The 17,470-nt window shown below is 42.2% G+C and overlaps 1 protein-coding gene across 6 annotated transcripts in view; it reads right to left on the reverse strand.

Annotated features, from left to right (window-relative positions):
* The window catches only part of nr3c2 (nuclear receptor subfamily 3, group C, member 2), a 55,751-nt gene that overhangs the window by 33,619 nt on the left and 4,662 nt on the right, over positions 1-17,470 (reverse strand). The gene's annotated exons all lie outside the window — the stretch shown is intronic.

Below are 17,470 nucleotides of genomic sequence, written 5' to 3' on the forward strand. Positions count from 1 at the left end.
CATCTCATTGTTCGAACCATATAATATGTGTGAGGATGAACGTAAATACAAGACATCTTCTGCTTTCCTCATAAATATTTAGAAACAGTAGACAGGTTTTGGGTGTGAAGGCAGAATGGATGAATTTAGGAGGTGTGTGGGTTCCTTTTTTTAAATGGGTAAGAACAAAACATGTATTTTCAAGAGCCATCCCCTGTCCAGAACGCAGGACAACATGTGTACACTTTCAGAAGAAGGGAGTATGGTAGAGAAGGTGGTGCACTTTTGGGAGTAGTCAGATTTTGTACTTTTTCTACCTTTTCAATCTTGTGATGGCCCACTTCCTACAAGTGATGCTCTGCTGAGCTTTTGGTCAGTGTGGATTTCTGGTCATATTAATTACTATATGTGAGTAGCAGTTTAGTCTCAATAGAGCTTGGGAGTGTTTTAACGTCAGTCCGACTGGATTTGTCTGCTGAACAAAGGATTTCCTTTTGAAAAGAGGGAGCTTTTGTGCGGAAGAAAATACGTTGCGAAGCGCAATGTTGTTAATGACTGGCTTTACTGCGGTGAATAAAGCCCTAATTGGATCATGGGAGACCTTGCTACAAAGAGAGGACAATGGGAGGGATGGAGGGCTATTCTGCATGAATGTGTCAAACTATCAGCTAACCCTACCTGGTCCTTAGACCAAGTGCTTCTTTTGGAACCATGTTATAATACATTGACAGCTACAGAGACAGCACTTCTTCAGCTCTGTGGACTTCGTGCCCCTAGGGCCCTATCCGTCCATAGTGGTTTGCCAATGAAACCCTGTCAAAACACTGTGTTAGAGTGTAAGTTAGGCTCCTGCGCTGGGATCGTCAGCCAAAGCACACACACAACACAAACGCACTCCGGTTACTCCAGCCAACCCAGAGGGAGGTGGCAGTGAGCTTTTGAACAGGTCCAACTGCATAAAAAGCATCTCCAGGGAACTTGAAGGTCATATTTTCCATTTAGCAGCTCCCAGTCCCTCAACAAGCATTAGCTTGCACAGTGCACACTGTACTTCCATGCACGTATTGTATGGTTCGTTACAATGATGGAACCTGTTGTCTTTGGTGAACTGCACTAGCTACCTATACCATTTTTTCTCTTAAGCATATGCAAATGCAGAAAATGTGTGAACCTACATAAGTTCTTGGCTTTTATCAGCAGTTTGAGAGTAATGCTAGCAGGAGAATTGCATACAGTATGAGTATACCAAGGCAACATACAGTGTTGTCAATTAATTTTGAACTGCTGCTTCGCTAGCTACATTAGGATATTTTGCAGTCAAAATACATAAATGCTCAAGAGCATAGTAAAATTAGCTATTTTTACTGGAAGATTTAAAACAACTTTTTCCTATTTTGCGTAAGGGCAAATAAATAGTTATGAGATTGTATTAAATTATCAAAATATCCAAAATAACCCACTATTAGAGAAAAGCAGCAGAATCTGAATCAGTACATTTGTCATTTGTCTGCATATGTATTGATCAAGATCAACAGAGACAACAGTGAAAGTATAGGCTACCTACAGTATTGCTAACCCCTCCTACCTCTTCCTTGAATGTGTACTCCCTAAATCTCATCTGTCGGTTGGGAATGTCCGTTCTTACCTGCACGCACACACACGCTCTGCCACCATTCTCTCAACACTTCTGCAGTCTGAGTCCCTTGGTCTGTCAAACATGACATTAGGGAAAAAATCCTGACTCTGATTACCTGACTACTCAATCCATTCTTGGATTGAGTAGTCCAAGGTAATTTCCTCATCTTCATCTTAACGACATGCTACTGCTGTACATTATACAGAATAGGTTTGGTGTCAGCAGTTGTTTACCACTGGTTACAGTTGAGTCAAAGCAATATGCCTCCCATGAATAGAAACCCAACATATCAATTTTAGCGCGTAGCTAAAGCAAAAGAAGCCCCCTTAATGTATGTTAGCAACGTTGACAGATCAACAGATACGACTGTCCTACTTGTACCCTGATTAGACTCCACTGCATAGAGCTCTATTTAAAGACTGTTTGCTTTATTATGATAGCATCAGCTGTTATTAACGAGGAGGAAATGCGGAATAAATGAATTTGTCTGGTTCCCTCGCCATCGGCAACCCATCATGGAGCACACTCACTGCAGATTTAATTGGTTTAGAAATCCTACGACGGCACTCAATGGAGTTTCATTTTTTTTTTTCCTCAAGGGAGGTAATTCTTTGTTTTATTATGGAAAGAAAAGTGACATACCCTACAATATCAGTTTGGAGAGTGAAGGCTACTCTATCTCTAATATTATAAGTGACAAAATATTCCTTTTATTGTTAAAAAAATAAATAATTGTTGGTTATTTTGGCTTCATTTAGATTGATATAAACAGTAGGAGAGAGACAGGGAAATGAGAGAGAGAGAGAGAGAGAGAGAGAGAGAGAGAGAGAGAAAGAGAGAAAGAGAAGGTAAGAAATTCTGGAATGGGCCGGAATCCAAACCAGGCCCCTGCGTTTAGGTATTAGCTTTAGTGGTACACACTCTTCCTGGGAGGCCAGCTGGGCACCCTGACTGTAAATATTTCTGTCCCTTTCTCAATTTTTATTCAACTACATGCCAGCATTTAGCCAAACTCTGTTTTGGAACTCATGGGTAGTACCAAAGTCTACAACAATTTTCTTTTGATGCCAGCAGCCAACAATGCACTTCCCCCACACAGGGATGCTCAAATCAATTGGCTTTCTTAGTGGCACAGAAATGGGTGACTGACAGAGGTTAAGTCTTCTTGAGTGGGAAAACTAATGTAATGTGCACAAGGTCAGTGCATTCGTGGAGGTAACTTTGGCTTCTCTCTCCCTCTCTCTCCACTCCTAACCTCCCCCGTGTTTTAACTCTCGTTCTCTAACTGCTGTTGTTTTGTTTCCCAAATCCCTCTCAATCTCACTCTCACCTTCAGTCTTCAACTTTCTATCGCCATCTCTCACTTGCTCTCCTTGTCTCATTTTCTCCTCCTCCTTCGCTCTCTCTTTGTCTTCCACTCCTTGCATATTGAATGAATTGCTCTTCGCTCAACACTTCAAGGGCTGGCTAAAGAAAGCCTTGCAGCGATAATTGGATTATTGAATAATCTGCAAACAAATTGAGTAACACACAAGATGGTGGAAAAAAATTGTCCATTGTTAGTCCCAAGGTAATTATAAGGGTGTATCAAATCAGTAGTTTTCAGTATCAAAAATGATTGTCACATGTTTCTGAATAGGATTAGAAAGCAGTATACTTTTTATGTTATTTTTATTAAGTTGTGGTGATCAAACTAAAATCACACATAACTTTATTTAGCATGTAGCTCATGGTTAATCCTCTGGATCATGCTCTGCTAAACAAGCTCTGGTAAAAAGAATTCTGCACATTGCAAAATGTATATTGACTTGGAGCGAGTCAGCTTTCGTTACCTACCTTTCAATAAGCTGCACAGGGAGTGAGCAGATCACACTGTATATGACTTGTGTGAACCCGGACTATGTATGCAGCTTTGCTAGGACTGCAGCCCAGCTCAGTTTCTAGGTCAAGTGAATAAATATTGGCAGTACTTAGCATACTTTCTCAAGTTCGAGCAGCAGCAGTGAAGCAGCAGCAGTGAAGAAAAAAACGTCCCGAAGTTGCAGAGGAACCTGTTTCAGCACCTTGTATTTTCTCAGGCATAGCGGGAGAATTGAGCGTGAGCCCAAAGCACCTCTGATGCACCGGGCCAGCGAGATGTTGATGAAAATGACACATTGTAATTGACACGTTAACGGGTCTTCAAACACAAAACCCCCTCCAGTATAATGTTAATATCTGGGTCTTTTTTTCTTTCTTCCTCAAGACTTTATTTCTCTCTCTTTCTCTCTCTCTCTCTCTCTCTCTAGCCTTTTTTCATTCTCTCTGTCTCTCTCGCTCTGTCCCTCCTTCCGTGTCTCCAAAGCCCGCATAACAGGCCTGCGGATTTAAGAGCTTAAATGTCAGTCTCATCAGATCAGTGTCATTCGCATTAAGAGCCCTAAGTACAATATAAATACGTATGTAGGCCAATGTAGGCCCCCATTCAATCCAATTATGGAAAACGCAGGCAGTCTCAAGGAATCTATGAGAAAAATGTTTAAGAAACATTTTCGCTTAACCCATTTACACCGACTGGCAGAACCTGTGATTGATGCTAAGTTAGCTCTGTGGGCTGAGAAACAGCTGGAACAGAGCCCTGTAGGGTCTTTACTTTGAACCAGACCCCCCTACCCCCGCCCCGCCCCCCATCCTCGTTCTGTCAAGACATGTAAGTGACTGCAGGTGGACCTGCAGTCACTTACATGGACCTGCAGCCTCCTACCACCTGGTTTTTATTACCAACATTGTGTGGCATGAGCATTGTGGACTGTGTGTGGCCGAACATGAATGGCGGTTGCCTGTGGCCCAATGCCAGGGCTTGGTGGGCTACTGGATGGGTGTAGTCTACATGTAGGATGTACTTTGCCAGATTAGTACTTGGACGATGATTTAACAATATTCATAGGCTTCTACTTGCTTCTACTTACTTTTTTTAAAATTTATATACAAAGGTAAAAAGCGAAGTACCTGTACCTGTACTTGTTTAAGTGTCCAAAACAGGGGACAGGCCAGAAATGATGACGGTCATGGCAGGTTCTTGTTCTTGTCTTGTCTGAGGACAAGGGGGGGGGGGACAACAAGAATGTCTGTCTGTCTGCAACAAGTGTCTGTCTGTCAATTTGCAAAAAGAGTGTCTGTCTGTCTGCCAGTCTGTGGCTATGAAAGCTGTTGTTAGGGTTAATGTTCGGGTTAGGGCTAACCCAATGTTCTCTTTGGCTTACACTTTGAACATACAATTCTTCTGATGTACAGCAATACTTTAACAATGACGCTATCCATGTGCTGAACACTGTAATAACAACAATATTTTTGTGTGTCTTCAATGTGGGACCCGGTGCACCAACACAGCCTTATCGAAAGAAAATGACACTCTACATATATCCACAGTGCTTCTACACCACTGTGTCTATGTAGATGTAATGTTAAATTAGCTCCAGAGTCTGCTGCGTGACTGGGAACTGGCCACGGTGAGGACGGAAGGACTGCAGACACAGCTGCCCACATGACACTCCACTGTCCTCCAGCCTAAGGGTGTCTGGTAAGCACTTCCCCCTCCTGTTTATCTAAAGCATATACACTGTACCATATACCACTGTTTCTCCCTCTCCCCCCTCCAACACACACACACCAATAAACACACTTCCATTTGTATTGCCGTAACTCTGAGTTGCATCCATTAATACTCATTAAGGTCACTTATAACGGTTATGTGAATCCTCAATTGGCGCCCCCTACTCCTCTGGAGCCCCCTCCTACAGCCGGCCCAGATGACCCGTCACACAGCTGCTTTGTTTGTCCCTCGACAGAGATAATCTCACAGTAGCTGGCCTTTGCACAAGGTCCTAGTTCTATTATGTAGGATGTCCCTTATGGTTCAAAAGGTGAAACATTTTCCGTTACTTTAATCTCATTACATTTAGCGGAACCAGTGTGGGTTGACAGATGGCAAGGAGAATTGAATGTGTTTACACATGGAGATGTCGACGCACAGAAGGCGTGGATACTGTAGCGAGACAACTATTAATTTCCGTGCTTAAACCTCTTATAGTGCCTAAATATAGGCAAAGGGAGAAGAGGTCAACAAGAGGTCGGTCTCTCTCTCCCTAAGGGTAGATTCCAGGGGATGTACAGGAGGACTCACTGTACAATGCAGAGCTGTATGGTGCTTTGTACTAATGCAGGAGTTATGAGATGTGTCGCGCCAATACTTTCTGTTTAGGGAATCACCATTACTGTGTGTCTACATGGATAGTCCTTGACCTCACCATGGCCTGCTCAGTGCTCGGCTCTAAATCCCCTTTCTTTGTCTACAGTCACTCCTAGACACGCTAGACACACTTACAGTACATAGATGATTACTGGGCCACTATTTTCATTCTTGCCTAGAATTCCACTCGGTTGACAAAGATTGTTTCTTCTTTTGGAATATCAATTTCCTCACTTTAGTGAGCTGTTTAGCTTAATGATTCTTAATCTAAAACATTATTGTCTCTATCTAAAGATTTTCTTTCCAACAGTGATATAAATCAAACAATTCCTTTTTATATGCGACTTCCCTGTGCAGTTATAATTTTCCCTCAAATCATCTTAAACGACTGTTCAGACTTAAATGGCCGCAATCAAACAGTTTCTTGCCACGCAAAAAACTATATTATAGCGTTGGTCACAAAATATATATTTTCTATAACAAAATAGCTCAGTCTGCGCTCGCATAAACTTTCTGTGAAAAAGAAAAGCAATCGTTTTAAATCTACTATCGAAATAAAAATATAAAATGTGTTTGGCATTCTATAAAATGGTATTTTACAAATAATTGAGGTATACTGCTGAATATTCAGTAATAGACTTCACTCAATTCTGTAGTTTGAACTGTTTCACTGTATGAAAACAACAAGTGTAATCTGAATAAACATTATAAAGGACTCAAATGTATCAAACACCATGCCAGGAGTTTTTTTCTGTCTTACCTTCTTCTGTAGGTCGAGAACATCTAAAGCACAGCTAAAACTCCCTGCTGGGACCACACAAACTGGAAACATATAATCACTGTGCTTTCTCTTCAGGAAAAGTGTCCAGCCAGAATAACTGTATTCATCCTTCCAATGTCCTGTACATTAAGACACTGTGTAGGCAAATGCAGCGCCACATTGCCATTCATACACCGCACTGATAGGTCAATCAAGGCCAAGTCACAGGAACGACAGAACACATTCATCATCGAACATCGTCAAAGTCACCGAAGACAATGTAACACCATCTTTACGAGGCGAAAAGATGGTGCATTATCTGTTATTGTGCTCTGTATTTAACCCTCTCCAATATACCCAGGCAGCACAGACTGCAGTGAAACATTTGCCTAGACTCTTCCGCAAACCAATTCCCCATGACCATAGAATGATAGTACTAACAGGATAATTGTAGATTTGAAAAATCCCTGGATTTATTAATTTTTTCCAACATTAGTGGGCCATCGCAAGGTTGTTGCTCCGGGGTTGCTAGGCCATGGTTGCTAACAGATACACTATTTGATACCACCCCACAGAAGCTGTCTAGTCTCAGGAAAAAATCCTAAATATACGGCATCAACAGCCATAGTCAGGGTACCTGTTGCCAAAATAAACTGTGAGATGCTTCATCCTGGTAAAGTCCTTTTCCAGATGTCAGCACCAACACAACATGTGATGATAGACAGTAGGTTCATGAACTCTGCCCAGTATCATCATAGCTGTGTGTGTGTCCATCTTTAACTGCAGAGGGACCTTAACTAAGTAAGCCTATTGTACTTTTTTTTTTTTTTTGGGGGGGGGGGCTTAGGTGGGCTGTCTCCTGGCCCTATTTCTGTTGAGTTTGCATGTTCATCCCATGCCTTCCTCCCGGTTTCCTCCGCAAAGAACTACATAAAACATGCAGAGCAGATCGCTCTCCTGCTCATGTACCTGGCATGAGGTGAACACTCGACCCCCTGTGGCCTTAATACGGCTGATCACTGCTCAAATCAAAAATTTAAAGACTGGACACTCAAGCGAATATGAATGAGTATCTGTTTCTTCTTTTCTGACAGACTGTCATTCCATGCAGTACGGCAGTTTGCTCTTGATGATTTTGGCTCAGTTCCAGGGTAATCACTGCGTATGTATGTGTGTGTGTGTGTGTGGGGGGGGGGGGGGTGCTGTTAAGCATGGCTGTTTTGCGACTTTATTATACTTTTTGGTGCTTTTTTGAAATGTTCTCCTCTCCTATTTGATTTAAACACAATACAAATGTATACCCTGTGAAAACGACAGGTCATTGAAGAGTGTGTCTTAATCTGAGCGCAGAAGGGTATCTAAACCAACGTTAGTGCACACCCTGGAGAGAACAGGACTTAAACCGGTCGGCTGTTATTTTTATAAGGCTCTAGAGACAACTTACATTTTCCAGGCAGGTTTCTGCTTACAATCTGGAATCTGGTTTCCTTAATGAATAACACAACAACACAATTAAAAAAGGGAGAAATGTAATAGTATTTTAGAAGATACTTTGTTTTGAAATATCTCACAAAATAATTGAGTACTGTTGCGCTGGAATGGAGTACATAAGAAGTGTGTGTGTCTGTGTTTGTGACGCACTCTAAGTTCGCAATGGGTTAGTGAAATCACGGGGTTGGTTTTCAGAACATCTGGGTATAGAATGTCTGTGACCCCATTCCTGGCCAGGGGTGAAAACGGAACCTGGACTGTGCATGTCCTCCCCATGGCAGCTGCTCACACACACACACACACACACACACACACACACACACACGCAGGGTAACGATGTTTGTTGAACATTGGGTCACTGGAATGGGATTAACGAGTTAGTGGCAAATGTAACGTCCAATTTCTGCTAGAAGCGTGTGTGTGTATGTATGTGGTGGTGGTGCAGACCCGGCGCTTTGGGCGGGCCTTTGGGTGCCGGGCCGGACGGACGAACGAGCCAGTCAGTCACTTATCACATGTAAAAAAAACAAATCCAAAGTCCAAAACACAGGAGGAAAGGTGCCGGCTGTGGATTAAAAAGTGTGGGAGACCCAACTCAATATATCGAAAAACACACATATGTCTGCACCGAAGTAAATGAAGCTGCTTGCAGCTAGCTAGCTATCTGTCGAAATACGCTATCGCTAGGTATGATAACTAACTATCTAACCGGTCACATAATTCTTTCCTGAAATAACTCACGTTACTGCTACAAACAAATTCTTCGTGGGAAAAAAAGTTTAGACTTTTATTGACAACATTGACAACACAAGAAACATGTCTTTACTCATAATATCGTCTGAGATTTCAATTCGAAGCGGAAAACACTGTAGGCACCATAATCTGAATAAACGCTTTACAAATTTATTTTGAAACAGATGAGTTTGTACATGTTGGGACCTTCAATATGGATATACAAAACAATAAATTATATTCTAACTATATTGTAATACGGCACTGAATACAAAAAAAATACTTTTCAACATAGGGCCTACAGCTATAGCTGTTGGTAGGCCCTTTTCGTGGTTGCTGGATGCTGCGCTGCTGTGCTGCGCTCCGTTTCGGTAATCATCTTTTGTTTGAAAATGAAGACGATTAAATAAATTAAATTATTAAATTATTGTCGCTGTATTATTCGTTGGGTAGGCAACCTGCTCAGCTGGCCTATTTATTAGCTTGTGAGATTCTAAATAATACGGTTTGTCACCTTTTTGTGCCGGAGTTGGATTATAGGTGAAAAGTTGACCTACTATGCTACCATAGGTTGTAAAAAAATAAATAAAAATAAAAACGTGCCCCCCCCCCCAAAGCAACGTATGGCCCCCCCGCAAATCGGTGCCTGGCGCAGGGCCTGTGGTGGTGGTTAAGACACTGCAGGATATCCAGTCTCCTCAAAGGTGTCCTATCACCCCCACCATGACTGTACCGTGTTTGGACGCAGGCACGATGAGAGCCAGCTCACATGACAGACAACCTCATGGGAGAGGACAGGGTGGCAGAGAGCAGGTGTCAGGTTAAGTTCCGCACAGGGTGGCACGGCCCCCTGTCATTGGGCGATGGGGGTTTAAGGTGTTGGTCGTAATGTAGAACACCTTTTCCCCCCTCCCACTCTTGTCCCTTGCCTACTTTCTTTGTTTAACTCGGGAAACGCCTCTCAATGCAACAAGTCCCATGGAGCAGAGCGTCAGTGCACCCATTGACACCGACCTGCCAAACAGGTTACCTGGCCCCCGTCCCCGTGATGAGGGGTGGGGGTGAGAGGTGGAGGGAGGGGGACGGGGAGGGGGGGCAGGTAGAAGGATGCATCTAAACGCCTCTCCTCCTTTACTGACTGACACAGATGCATGGTGACAAGGAACGTTGAGAGGAAGAGAAAAAAAAATGTATGCGGCGATGGCCGCGCATGTCACCGGGGCCCGGGGGGGCTGGTCATAAACACGCTGGAATGGAGTGAGGAACTCCAGGCATGTCGGACGCTCCACGGCATGAAGGAAAACATCCTCCTCTCTCCCCACCTCTTCCTTCTCTTCCTCTTTTTTGCCCTCATAACAAACCAGGGCTATAGAGGGCAGCCATGTAAGAAAGTGGATGTATGACTGAAAGAATGTGTAGATTATCCAAAATTAGACTGGGAATGTTCTTGCGCTAAATAAATGACATGGAATAGGATGTGCTATACTGCTAATATGCTATACTGTCCTGTATGTGTGCATCAGATAGAAAGAGAAACTACAGATTTTAAACAAGCAATGAGGCATAATATCCTTATTTGCTATTGAAACTAACACAAAGGAGTCCTCTCACTCAACCATGTTTCCTTGTGAACCCTAATGAACATCAGGCCTGTGCTTGGTCTAAGATTATTGCTGCAGACACCCTGGGTGCAGTGATAATTTAGCATATATACACCATACCAGCCCATGTGCCGTGGAGGAAAGGCAGACTGGACTGACAGCAGAGGCCTGAGAGCCCGGCACAGGGAAAATAGAGTGTGCAAATAGTAATCTAATTATATACAAATGATCTGCCCTAAATGCCAATGAAGTGATCCTTTACATTAGTAAGATTTATTCTGGAAGAGTTATCACTTGAATTTATGTTCGGATCAAATGGCACAATCAAAGGTTCTGCAAAAAAAGACTTCATGGAAATCCAGATGAAGCATGTTAGAGAAGGAGCTCCATGGTTTTACCCAAGTTAAATGTCACACAGTTTTGTCAATGATCACTGTGAACTGCAAATGTGTATTTAACACCAAAAACAGTACTGACAGCTGAGAAGAAAAAAATATTTGCTAAGAAAATGTAAGAAATATATACAATATAAAGTGTATGTATATTTTTGTATTTACTGTTCTGATGACTATTTGTGCATTGTTTGAGGTAACTCTTCTGGCCTGAAATGTGTGTAAACAATTGCCACTACATTCCAAACACAAAATGAATGTGTGACAGGCTAAATCCAAAGCTAAACTACTCAAATGAGAGATTCCAGCTGGCTGTGGCCTAGTCGATGCAAGCAGTCCAAACAAAAGCAGACAGTAAACAAGGAATGTCTCGCCTGTGCCAGGTACAGTACAGTGCAGTAAAACCAGAAGGGAGGTTGCCAGGTTTCACAATCATCACCGGTTGCCAGATCTGAGTATCTCCTCGAGCTATGGGTCAGGCTGGATGAGAGTGCGAAGTTGAGACTGTAAACAGAAAACACAAATATCCCAGTGTGGAAGCTGGCTTGCCATTGGCTAGCTTCTTGTTTCTTTGTTCAGTTGTTTGTACTAGTTACTCGGATAGTCCAGGAAGCACGGGAACAAATATAAACCACTATTCCATGCATGATGTAACAACTACCAAAATGACAACTTTCTGGAAACCAATAGCTATGTTTTGAGTATAAATATATAACTATATAATTGCGAGTCTGAATGCTACAGCCTCAATGTTGCCTGAATACTCTTACCTCACACTTGCCTAAATGCTGATGATGCACCAGTGGGCAAATATTTCAATCAACAGCTCAGGAATTTAAGTGGCACCGAAATCTGCGTTCTGATTCGGTCCAGTATCGGTCATATAGGTACCCTACAACCTCCTAACCTGCATCTATAACCCTGGGCCACTGTTAGACAAGGTGTGGCCTTAAGTTTAGAACAAAATCCACCGCAGTAAAGATGCTATTTCATCGCCTCTTCAGTTGTTAGGGGCAATGACTTCCTGCCAAACAAGTTTACTTACTAGCTTAAATGTGCGGCTGAATGTGACACGCTGTCTTTCGATCCTGTCTGTCATTGTATAATAAGAAAGGGGTATTTTTTTCAATTTTGGGTGAGTCATGATTAACAGGGATTTCACCGAAGGCCCCCACCTCCACCAACACCCTAGTCATCTTTGTTATGTGTATGGGTGCGACACAAGACCGACACAAGGACAAAGTTCTCTTCTGTTGTTTCTGTTCTGTAGTGGCCCATAAACAGGACTGTGCACTGCGTCTTTCTAGGTCACATTCGATGCCATCACGCATGCCATTTTAAAAGATTTATTAGGCATATTCAAGGGTACTGTGTGTGTGTGTGTGTGTGTGTGTGTGTGTGTGTGTGTGTGTGTGTGTGTGTGTGTGTGTGTGTGTGTGTGTGTGTGTGTGTGTGTGTGTGTGTGTGTGTGTGTGTGTGTGTGTGTGTGTGTGTGTGTGTGTGTGTGTGTGTGTGGAGCTCTACTGCATGTGTGCAGATGTGTGTGGGTTGTGTGAACGCTGCGCGTGCATGTGTGCGTTACATAAAGCCCCCCTTCACCCCCCTTAACTTTAATTGAGCCAGCCAGGCATGACCCACTTTTCTAACCTCTGAAGTGGAACAATTAACATTTTTGAAGTGTTTTCCTTAATGGCATCCATTTCCGCCTAGATGTCAATTGGTCCTGTTCCATGGACGGAACAAGCCAGCCAAATGGAGAAATAAGTCGTTGGACGTGAATACTTGCACAAACTCCAATTAAACATGAACTATCAAGTCATGCCTTGTTTGTTCACTGAAGCGCATTGGCATGCATTACAGCGAGGAAGACAATGATGCACTGACAGAGAACGAGAGAGTAAGGGAAAGAATCCTTCCCAGCTAAACAAAATATACTTTTCATAGCTTATCCTGTATGATTGTTAACCATAAATGGTAATAACATTTCTACGTTCTAAAATCAAGCACATACAGTGGGTATGCAAACGCTAACCCAGAACTTCACTCTTGAGACACATTTGCTGTCTTACATTTCACTACAGTAAACAAAGTAAATTCCTGTTGGTAACCATTGTGGGATGCCCTTAGCTCAAAAGTAGCCTGCCACCACACCTTGCTGTGAAAAACCAAACAATCTGGCATTCAAACTTCACAAAAATCCACTACTCTTTGTTGTGGTGCCCGTATTTAGTTTCGGGTCTTTCATAAGAGAGTTTAATGACCTAGAGGATGAGCCTTCGTATGTCAGCAAAAGGTAATAGAAGTTAGACCTGCGCCTGAGAAGAGATCCAGCGGAAATTTGGCTCTCTGTCACCTGACGCCGTTTCAGGAGAGGGGTTCAGGTGAGGACAGGCTCTTGTATCCCAGCAGCCATTGCGAACAGTGAGCACACTTTTATTAGGATGCCAAGCAGAGTCTGTGTAGTTGCATGTCTCTGCTCTGCGTGTGTGTGTGCGCATCCAAGTGTGTGCGGGTGAGAAAAATACATCAAAAGTTTCAATTGTCTGTGAGAAAATACATCCAAATCCAAATTATATAATTAGTTATTTGACTCACCATTATTCAGAAAATAATTATGTAACATTCTACACTACAGTACTTTTGTAAAAAAAAATATTTGTTAACTACTATAAATAAATAAATATCTCGACCTCATAGTTTCCAAAAATCAGACATTACTGTATTGATATTGTATCTTACCGTGACCTAGAGATAGTCGAGTTATCAGATCAAGATATACTGTATGTAAGTGACTATTGACTATTGAGTGGTAGTTACACATTGACAGAATGGGCCGTAAATCACCCAGGGTGAGAATGTCTCCACCAGGACGTAAGATGATGTGGCCAAAGCAAATAACCTGGGGCCAGGGGCCGTGACCAAAGACACCAGCCTAAAGTGGCTCATTAGGGCAGCATCACCTCCCCGCCCCCACCTCTGCATGAACACACACACTAAAAACAAGATACACACCTGCCGGCACAGAATAGGTGAAACCACCTAAACTTTGGGCACCCTCAACCCACACACCTCCACAGTCATATCTAAAACGAGCAACCACCACCCACCTCCCACACACTCACTCACATGCACACACACACACACACCCACTCCCCCACAGCTGCCGGCCCACAATGCACTGGGAGCCCCCAGTGAGCCATGGACAGGGTTTAATTGGATATTAGTATCCAGCAGCGTCTGAATTAATCAAATCATTGCCATCCATTAATTTAGTGGAAGAACATACAATTAAGGGCTTATTAGTGTTCTCTCAAGAGTATGCCCTTTCATCCCCCAGTAGAACATTAGGAGTTGGACGAGGTCCAGTGCAAAGCGTTCTTTTCTGGTGAAAAAAGAAAACAACCTTCGATAGTATTTTCAATGTTGAGCTTTTTCAAAGACCTTGTCGCTAATACAATGAACATTCTACTGTATAGCCTAAAGACAACAGGGAGAGGAAGGACTCAAAATAAGATATATATGCTTGCACGATCCAGTCCAAAACTCAACTAGTACTTTCTCCTCCTCTATCGAAACTGGTTAAATGCAGCCTGGGAAGTTATTTAATGTCTTGTGACATCGTGTTTGTCATGTCGGTGGCTTATCAACTGCCTGACTCAAACATGTTTAAAGGGCCATTCCAATTTATTTCATGGCAAATGCAGTTAGTAATATTCCAAAATATTATTGGACAGTGTCCTGAGCTCACAGCTAAACTTCCCTTACATTGGACATTAAGTGGGATTGTCAACAAGCAAGGATTCTTTATCTAGTTTCATAAAGAAAAGACAGGCATTGGTCTCTGAGAGCTACCTCTGGTAACTAGTGCAGTGGTTTCCAACCCTGGTCCTCAGGGTCCAGAATGTTTGAGATGTTTGAGACGTTTCCCCTCTTGCAACACACCTGATTCAAATGAATGGTCGTTATCAGGCTTCTGCTGAATTATATCCATTCATTTGAACCAGGTGTGTTGGAAAAGGGGAAACATCTCAAACATACTGGACAGGAGGTCCAGAGAGGCTAGAGGTTAGAGAACCACAGACCTAGTGTAAAGGACCTTGCTAACAGGATGAAAGAGATTTTTATAAAATGTTTTAAATAATCCATAAATTCTGCACATGCAAGTCCTTTTTTAACTATATTGCTTAAATCCCAAAATACACAAAACGAATTATCCATACCCATTTTAGATTTTCTCAATTGAAAATTTCAGGCACTGCTTAACCACTAGGTAGCCACAGCATTATAGAAACTACAGCAAAGTAAATACAGGCTAGCACCCTTTCTTTGTTTCCGTCAGTGAAAAAAAGCAGACTTTCCCATCTGGTTTGCCTCTATAAAATGGGTCTTTGGGTCAACCTATAGTCCAGGACCCAGCTGTATGTCTCTTGACTGAGACATTCTACCCATGTGATAGTTGACCATTTTAAAAATCCCCAATTTGAAACATGATACTTTTCTTAAAATGCTAAAGAAAAATTATTGATGGAAGTTAAATCAACATTTAATTTCAGTTCCAACATGCAGGTCTAGCATAGTTACTATTACTTCATAAAAACTATAGCTAGTGTCAAAATAACTGTAGTGTTTTGGATTAACCATGAGCATTGCATTTTAGCAATATGAAATAATCTCCACATAGAAAGTCCATAGCAGACCAACAATGGTGTGTGCTAAGTTCTCTGGTAATGTCTCTCACAGTTGTGTGTGTGTGTGTGTGTGTGCAGCTTTCTGGCTGGTTGGCTTCCATACAGCCCACCTCTGACTGCCATCCTGTCTGACATCAGGGCTAAACTGGATCTCATTAGAACCAGTGTGGCAGTGATCCCGTCAACATCACTTTGGCTCTCACCATATGGATTGCCTCCCAGGTAACGGCCACATCCCACCCCCACCCTTCCTCCTTCTTATCGCCCTTCCTCCCCCATTGCAGCTCCACATCTCATTATTACACACATGCTTAAGTGTGCATACAGACGCGCACACTTGCACCGGACACACACACACTACTAAATAGTAATACACACATTGATCATGCTGATCATAATGCAGCAAATTTATCTAAAATTAGCTCAAACTAGCTTAATAAAAGTACTGGTGAGAGGAGAGATTTCATGAGGATGTCCCAAAGTATTTATGGTTAGAAAAATGAATATGGACTCTTTGTTAAGAGGTTGAATGAAAAATAAATGCATAATTTTTATATAATACTTTACAAAGCTCAGGATATTTAGACAGCATCAACAACTGATACAGTAAAAGTGGATAATTAATACCAACTGATGCATTGGTCAAAGCCCATAATATAAATTCAACATGCTTCCACGTGTTGGTAAGTTACCTTTTGTGCCCATTGAGGTGGTTGACATGGGGCACATACTTGAACACTCCATTTCAAACACCTCAATGTAACCTATTTCAAATTAGTTTGTGGATGTTTATGGATGTTTTGAATCTTGTCGTGAAGTGGGGGGTCATTAGTAGCTGAACCACGTTGGCCAAAATAGCGAACACCAAGTAAAACAGAGCCAGAAAGGCTCTAAGAGATCACATGTATTCCTCTTAAAACTCTCTCAAACATCTGAAACTTTTTAAGTCAGGAGAGGGATGCCGTTTATGGCCTTGTTTAATACTTCCTGCAAAATGATGCTATAGGGAGTGAATTTACAGTGTGTCGTGAACAACTTTATACCCTTTTTGATAAGCTACTATCATCTATATATCACCACCATTAGACATTCATTGTAATCTTTTAGAGAACCCCCCCTTCAGACACTGTAGCCATATCTTTTTGATTTACTGTAAATAAATAGCAGGCTCTCCCTGCAAGGGATATGTTACGTAACTGGTTCACATGCTTCAGCTGCAACAAAAGTCATTCTGTGTTTCTCTTGGTCTATTTCCTGGTAGTTCGATTTTCTTTGGTTCATCCTTAATAGTGATGAACGGCCATTTAGCTTTGTATGCAACTAGGACATGATATTAACTGAAAAACCAACAACTGTGTCAAAGTTAGACTCTGCAAGATCAGTCTCTGTAATAGAAGCCTGTATTGTTGTCTGGTACTTCTTTTCTTTCTGCGTGTTTGTTTTTGTTGGGGGTTTCGCCCTTTTGAAGGAACTGATTATTTCATTGGTTCAGTAACATAAGCATGGGATCAATCATTCATTATTTACGATGCTGCTCCCATAAAGGGCCCATTAAAATAGATATTAGCGTTGCACAACAATTTTGTTTTTCCAGCTAAAAGATACAATTCAAACTTTGCCTCCCTGTTACAGTAGAACACTGTGTTTTGCTGTTGTGGACTCTTTTTAATGTATTGTAACAATGACCTGGACTCCATCCCTCAGTTCCTGTTCCCCTGGCCAACATCCCGCTGCCTTTCCCAAGCCTTGTTGTTATTATTATTAGGCAACAGTCACCCCGTAGTCAACGCCCTAAAGAACCCCCAGTGCTTCACAGCCAGACACCATGTCAACCCCTATTTATCGAGTCGCGGTGAAGAAAACACTCACTTCTAGTAAACTTATGTCAGAAGTTTCAGGACCATCTCAAAGCTATACCGTATAACCCCTTCGAGGCAGGTGCCAATGAAGTAAAATTCATCCT

This window comes from Osmerus mordax, chromosome 14, assembly GCF_038355195.1.
Source record: "Osmerus mordax isolate fOsmMor3 chromosome 14, fOsmMor3.pri, whole genome shotgun sequence".
NCBI classification, from domain to species: Eukaryota; Metazoa; Chordata; class Actinopteri; order Osmeriformes; family Osmeridae; genus Osmerus; species Osmerus mordax.